This window comes from Pipistrellus hanaki (assembly GCF_964339955.1).
Source record: "Pipistrellus hanaki genome assembly, chromosome: 1".
NCBI classification, from domain to species: Eukaryota; Metazoa; Chordata; class Mammalia; order Chiroptera; family Vespertilionidae; genus Pipistrellus; species Pipistrellus hanaki.
The window spans coordinates 150,473,187-150,484,817 of record NC_140503.1 but is presented as its reverse complement, the minus strand read 5'-3'; positions in this window follow the sequence as shown (position 1 = coordinate 150,484,817).

Sequence of the window (11,631 nt, the reverse complement as noted above, 5' to 3'; positions counted from 1 at the left end):
ATAAAATTTATATCATCTAAATATTTATATATCTTTAAGGATGACAAAATTTTATTTAAAAAATTAAAGTGGCTTGCATGCCAAATTTTATGGGTCAAACAAAACATTTGAATTACACTTTCTATAATCAATCTTTAAAATTTTTGAGGGAGAGGAAAAAAGCCCTGAAATAATTTATCTTCAACTATATAATTGGTTTTACACCAGAATCAAATGAGAAAATGCAGGTGGGAGAGTTGGTATTTTATAGAATGTTGTACATAGCTAAGTAATTGTTATAACAATTTAATTGTATTTACTTAACAAAAAAAGTATATTAATCTTGGGGCTTTTGTCCTGAAAGTTCATAAAATATCTCATTATATTATTCCAGGTAAGTAAGAAGCTATACAGGTCCACAAATGGGGCTGAGCTAGCCTCTATAAATCTGTGCCCTCTGAGTTACAAAAACAAGACATTTTGGAGTCAGCAGACTGAGTTCAAATGTTGACTCTGCTACTTCCTAGCTGAGTGACTAGCTCTATGTCTCAGTTTGCATAACTGTAATATAGATCCTATATATAAAATTATTAAAGGATTAACCAACTCTGCCTTTTCAGAACATCTTTCTCAGTGTCCACCCCAGCTCCACCCAAGGGAGGGTTTCAAAACTACAAACACCAAATCACAACAGTTCCTATATGAGTTCAAACCTTCAATGCAACTAATAAGAAATATTCAAAGCAGCTGATATTTGAAAAGCAATCTGCAATTTGAAACCAGTTCTTCCATGTGCTAAAATCAAAGAATGATACACATTTTCCAATTCACAGGAGCAAAAAGAAATGACAGCATTTTCTCAACCTTGAGATTTTCTGTTGTATATTTTTTCTAAAGTCTTTCTTTCCTGCTAGGGAACCTGAAAGTGATCAAATGAATTGTTGAGCATACATTAATAAAAGGCCTCAGTCTATGCCATTTTTTTTTAAAACAAGCTTTCTGATTTATACATATACTTGCAGGTTTCACTCTTAGGTTGTGTTGATAAAATGTCATTCCCCCCGCCCCTACACCTCAGCCTTGTATTTAATGGTTATGACTGTATAGAAATGTTTTAGGCTAAAACATCATTCTCCAAAGAGAAATATATAGTGTTTTCCAATCTGGGCAGAATTATTATTATTTTTTTTTTTACTAATTAGGTAGGATTTTACCAATCTAAAGTAGACATTTCTGAAAACAACTGGAGATATTCTTTACTTGGTATGCAAGCATTTTAAATGACTATGTCAAGTGAATTATATAGTCAACTGAAACTTATTTTTTTCCTACCAGTTCTGGAAATTATATATTAGTGCTCTGATTTTTAAAAAGCATAGCCACTAGTAGAAATTCTTCATCAGATATGATGAATAAAAAATGTTTTCTTATTCTTCCAGAAAAGAATAGAAAATTCTAACAATAATTCAGAATTTATCCAAAACTTTTTTAGTGGAGACCTGTGATTGGACAGTATTTTAAAATGTATTTGGTTACATAATTCTAAATAATTTCTCATGCTGTACTATTGAGAGTAGAAAAGGTATTTATGACAGTCTTCTCAAATCTCCTAGTAACTTTGCTAACATGTAGATTCAGACTCAGTAGTCTTGAGAAGGTCCTAAAGACTGCACATTTCTGAAGGTTCTCCTGTGAGAAGGATGCTGTTTGTCCAGATTATATTCTGAGAAGCAATGTTTTAAGTTACAGAAAAAATGAGTCTCAGATAGACCTTTTAGAGATGTAATATTCTAAAGTCATGTAGAAATATACAGGTAATGCATAGGAGTAGTGATTTCTGAAATGTAAACAAAACATGAAATTTCTCACTTTAAATTCTAGCTACTTATTTAAATAATTTCAATAATTCAAAAACTAATTGGTGTCTCTCTGCACCTATTCTTTAAATTTTAACTCAGTGTTACGTTGAATTGAACAGGTTCATTTACGTCCTTTCTAAGTCATACACCTTGTTTCTCCAATGAAGAGAGTTCTGTCACTCTGGCTCTAGCAGTAGTCAAAGAATCACAGGTTTATAAAGCTCCTGAAATAATACATAATGGGGCCGCAATTTGAAAGCAGCTAGACTTGGTCGTATACTCTTAGAAGAGAATGTTTAGTTCATTTGCTGTAACCTCTAAAATGTTTGTTGCAAATGCATTAAATATGGGAAAAGTCAATATGGTATATTGAATGTATTTTATTGACTTATTTTAAAGGCAGTTGAAAGCATATATGTATATATAAAAGCCTAAGTGACTTTTCAACAGTTCGACCAATAACGATTATGTGCACTGACCACCAGGGGGCAAACACTCAATGCAAAAGCATAAAAACATGGAACAGACTGATGAATTTCAGAGGGAAGGGAGAGGGGGGGCAGAAGGAGATTAATCAAAGATCTTATATGCATACTAGAGTCCTGGTGCACAGATTCATGCACTGGTGTGGTCCCTTTGTCTGGCCTATAAGAATCAGGCTGAAACTGGCAGTCCAACATCCCCCAAGGAGTCCCATATTGCAAGAGGGCACAGGCCAGGCCAAGGGACCCCACTGGTGCACAAATCCATGCACTGGACCTCTAGTTTTTTGTTTTTTTTGTTTTATAAGTACCTAAGTTACTGCAAATATAACTCAATATATTTACTTAGGTATATTCTAAAATAATGGAACAGAATTTCATGACATCTGACACAGATAATGGATAACATCCACTCTCAGAAACCCTGAGAGATTTTTGAAATATGGTGTTAACTAAGTACAAAGTTCAGCATAATCATATTGTGAGAAAAGTGAGGTTTTGAATTCACACTAAATCATTTGTTAAGCCATTGTAGAATTCTGCTACTTTGAATGGTTTCAAATACACTTGCTGCATTTACCTGGTCTGGGCAATATAAGTTTATATTTTTCATAGTATTTTAATATCAGTGTCTTGTGGTAGGGGTATTAAGTGTCTAAAAATTCCACTATTTTTTGTATTTATAAAATACCTAGGAATTGTGAGAAAAAAATATCTCACACAGCTATACATTTCTTAAAACTTTTAAATAGCTTCTGAAAACTTAGCTTGTGCAATTATATCAGTGACAACTAAAGAAGGGAGATGTTTATAGAGTACCTCAATCAAACCACTAAACCAGGGAAGTGGAAAATTGCATTTTGTTGCTCTGAGTTAGGTAAGCTATTACCTGAATATGTATGCACATACTTATTTTTTAGGTTTAATAATTTGAAGTTTTTCACTTCTCTTTTATTTCACTTATCTAGGGAAAAGCCCCATATTGAAATAAGTTAGTATTTTAGTTTCATTTCTTTAATCCCTAAACAACATTTCTCATGGAGTGAGGTTTCCCCCATCTCATTTTAATATCATTTAGTATTTATGAAGGGTACCCATTTGTGAACCTCAGTGCATTAGCCATGCTCCATAGTGAATGTTCTGTATAAGACCTCTGGAAGCATTGAAAGTGAACTAGATAACACCAACTCAGATAAGTACAGGATTGATGTGCATGCTGTCAAATAGTGATGTGCAACAGATGATTTCATTCTGACTATTTATGTATCTTCAAGCCCAACCATGGTGCTCTGTAGAGCATGGAGTTTAACCTGGAATCCACAGATCCATGAACTGATCCATAAAATAGCTGAACTTGGGTGCAAGTAGTGTGTTTATATGTGCATGTGTATATTTCTTGAAAGAAAAGTTGTTGCTTTCAGGAGCTTATCAAAGGGAATAAAAGACCCCAGAAAATATTAAGAAACACTGTCTTAAACCAAGAAATATCTAGCTGAGCATGTAGATCTGCCTTTAGATTAACCCCAAGATCTTTAAGAGGACAGAAAATACTAGCATTTGTTGAGTTACTACTAAGAGTCAAGCACTGTCACTCTTTTTAGACCTCATTCAATCTTGGCTCCAATTCTGAGATAATTTTCCTTTACTTCATTTCACAATTGAAAATTTTGAGGGTCAGAAAATTAAATACTCAGCAATTAGACTTCAACATTTATTGATGTAATTATATATGCTATTTCATGCATTATTTCATTTAACCCTCACAACAACCCTATGAGAAAAGTGTTCTTATTTAATAGATGAGTAAACTGAAATTTACAAATTGATGTAGCTTAGTCAGAATTATATATTTAGGGAAGGGCAGAACCAAAATAAAATAAAACAATATACGAAATAAATGTTTTACTTGTAATCACTATTTTATACCAGATATTACTCAAAAGTGTATACTATTTGATTAAAGTACAACTCCTAAGAAATAATGGTAATTCATATTTGTATTTTACTAAAATAATTGTACATCTTAAAGAGGATTAATAGTAGGAGAGAAATACTTTTATGGAAGACCTATAAGAATTAGGCCAAACTCTAAAGATGAGAGATGAGTCCGAAAAATTCTTATATCCTGCCGAAACCAGTTTGGCTCAGTGGATAGAGCATCGGCCTGCGGACTGAAAGGTCCCAGGTTCGATTCCTGTCAAGGGCATGTACCTTGGTTGCGGGCACATCCCCAGTAGGGGGTGTGCAAGAGGCAGCTGATCAATGATTCTCTCTCATCGATGTTTCTAACTCTCTATCCCTCTCTCTTCCTCTCTGTAAAAAATCAATAAAATATATTTTTTAAAAAAAGAAAAATTCTTATATCCTTATAACTTTAGGGTTGAATAGAAAGTCTTCATATATTAAAGTCCAACTACCCTCTGATGTTGAGTCCCCTTATCCTATCACCATCAAGTCAGCATCCAGTAATTAAATTTTTCAATGGGTAAGAAACTCATAACATTTTTTACTTTTATAATAATAAATATTATGCAGGTAATAAATTATTTTCTGAACTAAAATATAATTCTGCTAGGTTGGGCAACCCAAGCCTAAACTCATTCACAGCAACTAGATGTTCTCTAGTCATTTTCACTTCCCTTGAGCATCCATCCTCTCTTACTTAGATTTAGTGTTATCATCTTTGCTTGAAGATATTTATTGACAGCAAACAAAGGTGCAAATTGCCAAAGATCTCTATTCTTTGTCATTGACTGCCAGCAGCAATGCTATCCTTTCTTTGATTTTATTTTACCATGTATGACTTTTAAAACTTTTTCTTTGGAGGAACTTGACATTATATTTGCATAATTCTTCACCAAAGATTTATTAAGTTATCTACTTTATAACAAGGTGAAAAAGACATGAAAACACATTCCCTTCCCTCCAAATAATCACAATCTAATAGAGATAGACCAGTAGACCTATGTCAGTGGAAATCATGCGTCTTTACAGAGTGCAAAAGAATGTCACAGGTTGTAGTTCTCCAGAAGAAGAGGGTTCTAGAATGCTTATTTGAGACTTTGTCCTTCGTAACAACATTCTCACTTGCCATGTCAGTCTTTTGCATTTGCCTTGAGTTATATGCTATCTGTCTTTTGCCTTTTAAAATCCAATTTTATCCTAGCTACTTGTGCAGTCAGGTGGCTTTCTTTGGGATACCCTTCTCTTACTCATCAGAATCATTTATGATTGCAGAAATATAATTACATTAGTGATAAGATTTTTATATTTTAAAAGGCTCATGACACATTCTTATTCATGAACTTATATGTTTAGTTTATTTTTTTTAAGTACAACTAATTGTTCTATTCTTGAATGGTTTCCTATGTGGTAATTAGCAGGATCACCCTCAGACAGCTGGTCCATTGTCATAAAACAAGTGAACAGATCAGCCTAGGAGAAAATGATAGCAATGAATTTTGAAGAAACTAAAATTGCTAATAAGAACATGTTACTTTGTCCAGTGTGAAAAGAAAGTATAAAAAGTAAAAATAAATAAATAAATAAATAAATAAATAAATAACCCACAAAAAAAAACACCAAACTTCTTTGGATTTTAATGTTTTTAAATCTAAACTTGATAATGGATCTAAGAACCTAGTGAATTCTTAAGCTTTGTGTTGAGTCATGTTTATCCATTTAAACTTTGAGTAATTTGATATTCTCCTTTTTCCCTGTAATATTTGCAGTACAAGACTCTCGACAAGTCATGGTAGAATACCTTTATACCCCGAAATACTGCCTATGCCATTTGAAGTCTCTTCAACAGAGAAGGACCTTTAAAGCCATATAGATAAGGAAATAATCACAAAATTACTACAATGCTCAATCATCATCTCCTTTCTTATAACACAACAATTTAAGTTTTAGAAAAAAATGTAGCTTTTTTTTTTTTTTTTTACAAACAATAATAGTAAGTATAATATAATAATCTGGCTCTATCTACTAATTTTTTAAAATATATTTTATTGGTTTTTTACAGAGAGGAAGAGAGAGGGATAGAGAGTTAGAAACATCGATGAGAGAAAATCATTGATCTGCTGCCTCTTGCACACCCCCCACTGGGGATGTGCCCGTAACCAAGAGAAATGCACTTGACTGGAATTGAACCTGGGACCTTTCAGTCCACAGGCCGACGCTCTATCCACTGAGCCAAACCGGTTTTGGCTCCATCTACTAATTTAAAAAAATAACTGAAATACCCTTCATAACTATTATAATATCCCCAAAATATGGAGGTATAGGTTTTTATGGTCACCAATTTTTCACTTGTAACATTCCTATAGCATTCTTATTTCTAAGCTAGGTAATGGTTTTTATAGCCATAACCAAAAGTGATATAGTATTTTGCTTTTATCTTTTCTTTCTTTTATGTTTGTTGTTTCCACAATATCATCTGCCTTTTATAATCCCCAGATCCAAACTGTTACCATATTATTAACACTAGAGGCCCAGTGCACAAAATTCATGCACTGGGTGGGGGTCCTTCAGCCCAGCCAGCATCCTGTCCAATCTGGGACCCTCAGAGGATGTCCAACTAATGACTTAGACCCAATCACAATTCTGGATTGTTGGCTCCCAACTGCTCGCCTGCCTGCCTGCCTGATTGCCCCTAACCGATTCTGCCTGCCAGCCTGATCACCTTCTAACCACTCCCCTGACAGCCTGGTTGATACCTAACTGCCCTCCCCTGTCAGCCTGGTCAACTCTAACTGCTCTTCCCTGCAGGCCTGATCACCCACAACTCCCCTCCCCTGGAAGCCATCTTGTGGCAGCCATCTTGTGACCACATGGGGCGGCTATCTTGTGTGAGGATGTGACGGTCAATTTGCATATTACTGCTTTATTATACAGGATTTTTACACAGGAGGCTTGGCTTTCAGCTCTCTCATTTTTCTCAAAATCAATTTTGAGCCATACCATCTAGAAAAAGTCACCAAATGATAGAAAATAACTTGTTTGTAATAGGTTGATCATATTAAAATTAATAATAAAATATTTTCTATATACTTCTTATATTTAAAAACATAATTTAGATTTTTTTAATAGCTCAAAGGGAATATAAAATCAACTGTCCCTTTGTCTTGGTCCAGTCCCTTGTGACAGCATCTCCTTACCCTTAAATGTAGTAAATATACATGTGATATCTGGAAAAGAGTGATTTTCTATTCACCTTCCTTCCACCACAGGGTCCAGCTAAGGCATGTAGACTTCACTTCCTAAGTATATTTTGAAGATGTTGTCACCTAAATCAGAAAAAAGAAGTTCTCTTCTGAGTGTGGGAACTTATAACTTTCTAAATTTCATTAGAATGTATTCTGTTTGAGAACAGGCGAAGAAGTAGTGAAAAAATGACAAAATAATCTCCAAAAGGAGGCATGAAAGCAAGCAATCCAGTGTCATTAATGTGAGAGCTGTCAGGGATATGGCTTGTAATAACAACAGATAGAGCTTTGTTCAAAGCCTAAACTCAAAGCTTCAACAGTAAGCAGAGGAGTGACATTCACATTGAGATGTAAATTGCAACCAATGACACTTCTATTTATGTAAGATGAGTTTATTCTGGTGTTTAGAAACATAAATTGAAATTCTGCATTTTCTCTTAGAAAGACTCACTGAGTAGAAAATAAAACTTAAGCTTGTCCCTGACACATCAGGAAAATACAAAGGCCATTTCACTGGCTAAATGTTAGTTTTCATACAGTGCAAAGGTAATCCTGTTTAATAGGGAATCTAAACTAGTAAGATTATTTCTAAATTCTCTTGGAAAGGCCTGTGTTTGTGAGGCAATGGAAAGTCTATAAAGCAGTAAAGCCTTCCACACAGACATATGCAGACATTTCTTCCTTATCCCTGAACATTAGGTAAACATTTTCACAACTGTGTACTCTAGGGACAAGTGATGCCTTTTATAGAAATAAAAGACTGAAAGAGAATGTAAATTGACAATAAATTTCAATTCTTCTCTCCTGGCACAAATATGTTATGGGTTTACTTTTTTCCTTACAAGTTTCTAGATAATACATTTTTAAATCTTTGTACTATTGTTTTAAAAGAATCACAATCTTTAACAGAAGAATGATTTGAAGACCAACCCTAACCCTAACACCTTCTATTTGGAGACCCAAAACAATGGAGTTACAAATCCGGGTATTCTTTTTTTTTTTTTTTTTTTAATATATTTTATTGATTTTTTACAGAGAGGAGGAGAGAGGGATAGAGAACTAGAAACATCGACCAGCTGCCTCTTGCACACACCCACCCCCCCACTGGGGATGTGCCCGCAAACAATGTACATGCCCTTGACCGGAATTGAACCTTGGACCTTTCAGTCCGCAGACTGATGCTCTACCACTGAGCCAAACGGGTTTCGGCCAAATCCCGGTATTCTTGTGTTTACCCCTACCATAAGTCTCTGGAGAGTTCTATTATAGCTCCAATCACGTTGGACAAAATTTACTTGTCTCTCCCTCTCTCTTACCCCTTGAATTGGCACTCTGATGGCAGATGGCATGTCTTCCTAGTGCCTACCTAGTTCAGTATCTGGAACAGAGCAGGCATTACATAAAGGTTGAATTGTTATGTTACCTTTGTTTGGTTATGCTATGTACACTATATTTAAGTTAAATACTTTCAAGCACTTCAGGCATTAAGAGGATTTATTTCTCAAACTCTGGAATTCAGCAACATCTATGATCAAGAATTCTATATAATACAAGAGTAATATGCAAATTAACCACCACTCCACTACACTCACAAGCCATGCCCACCAGCCAATCAGAGTGAGTATGCTAATTAACCCCAGCCAAGATGGCTTTAGCCTCAGGGAGGCTTGGGTTTCCCAGACAATAGAGGAAGTCAAGCTTTCCACACACTCTGGCTGGCTCAGGCCTCCACTTAAGGCTACAAAGTTTCAATTGTAGAAGGTAAATAAATCCCAGATACCAGGGCATCTGCATTGGTTGCGGGGGTGTGTGGCTGAACTGTAAACTACCACAGGCCCCTCACCCAGGCTGCCCCACACCCCAAGAGAACCCTCACCCTGATCTGGGACACCCTTCAGGGCAAAGCAGCTGGCCCCCACTTATGTACCAGGCCTCCATCCTATCTAATAAAAGAGTAATATGCAGATTGACCATTACTCCAACACACAAGATGACTGCTCCATGTGGTCAAAGATGGCTGCCCCCATGTGGACACAAGATGGCCATCATAATATGGCAAGCAGGGGAGGGCAATTGGGAGGCACAAGGCCTGCAAGGGAGGGGAGTTGGAGGCCATCAACCCTTCAGGTGAGGGCAATTAGGGGTGGCCTGGCTGGCAGAGGAGGGAAGTTGGGGGCAAACAGGCTGTCAGGGGAGCAGTTAGACATCAATCAGGCTGGCAGGGGAGTAGTTATGGGGTGACCAGGTTGGCAGGCAGAAACAGTCAGGGGCAATCAAGAAGGCAGACAGGTGAGCAGCTGGGAGCCAGCAGTCCTGCCATGTGAGAGAGTTCCCAGATTGGAGAGGGTGCAGGCTAAGCTAAGGGATACCCCCATGCCGCTGTACATGAATTTTGTGCACTGGGCCTCTCATACTCTAATGCATGTTTTATGATTATGATAATAATGTAAAATATAGTTTGTGAGTTGCTTTGCCATTGTTTTTGAGATCCATTACATTATCATGTCCTATTCTATAGCACAGTCCTTGTGACTGGCTGGTGAATAGTCTATGATTGAGAACATCTGGGGAAAAAGTAAGTTTTGCTTGGTATAACCTACACTATTTGTGTGATTCCACCTCAACCTTCTACACAACTCTATTTAATAATAAGAAACAGTCAGATATTAGTAACAGCATTAGTCAATTAAAGAAGACAGAGTTAATGTCACAGCTATTTTCCAGAATGTTCTCATTGCCTTAGAAATCTTAGCAATTCTTCCATAGGTGATAGCTGATTGTAGCCCCTCCATTACCTTTCAAACGTTAGCACTACAATGGCTGCGACAAATCTCATGCCAGCTGGCTGAGTGAGAGTATTCCAAAGTAACATGGAACTCTCAACTATCACTCCACCATTATCAATATGTTTATTCATTTAACTAATAGTTTTAAGTCTTTGTAATATATCAGACATTTGTCTGGGCATGACTATTAATTTAAAAGACAAATTCTTTACCATGTAGTTTACATCTAATATCAACAGACAGACAATGAATATATATGGAATAAATATACAGTATATTAGGTGGTGATAAGTGTTATGAAGGAAAATAAACAAGATGAGGTAACCATATAAATGACTGTGCAAAATGGGAAGGTTTTGAACATAAAAGGAAGAAGTATTTATAACAACACTAGAAGGCATAAAGCGGAATTGTCCCAGGTATCTAAGGCATGAAGTTACTCTAACGGAGGTAAGAAATATGCTGGGGTATAAGGAAATACCTGAATTTCCAGGATCTAGAGACCTGAAAATTAAGGTATTGAGTAGCAGGGAATGTTTAGTGTACATTTGCATGATAGCTCAGGGAATCATTATTATAACATTATGATGTACTAGTAGGTGCTATTATTATTTCATTTGGATGGGTCAGGAAAACATGCATAGGTACCTGATGCAGGATTTTCCTAGGGTTTCTGCTCCAATGACTCCATGATTCTCTGGCCTCCTCTGGATCCCTTTCTCCATTGGTGGAAAGTACCCACGCCGACAGTTTCCCTCTCATGGAAAATAAGCCTATACAAGTGATTCAATAACACCATTCTTGGATACATCCAAGTATGATAAGCTAAAATAGAGATGGTGAATTCTTGCTGCAAAGGCTGTGCAGTGAAGCTGGAGGAATACCCTTTACATGGGTCTTCTGTGGTGATTCAAGTCTCTGGATAGAGCTTCTGTGCTTTGGCCACAGCACTATGCTTTGTTTACCCCCATATCCATCTGTATTGGTATTTGCTCTATTGGCTTTAATATTATATGTATTATATTTTTTATTTTTATATATACATATACTAAGAAAACAAATAGTGTGAGTTCTCAAACAGGCTTAGTTATGTTATCATGTCTGCACCTTTTTCCTAGTGATATTTGCTAGCAGAAGTGTAACCTTGGAATATTTCTTCTAAGTGTAAATTATTTTAAAAAGTTATTCCACTAATTAGATGGTTAGAAGTAAACATGTGCTTTTCAGATATGAGTCAATGGATATCAGCTTATTCACTACAATGAAATCAATAAACATTAGCAAGCTGATACTGAGATATTGGATTGTTTATATTATA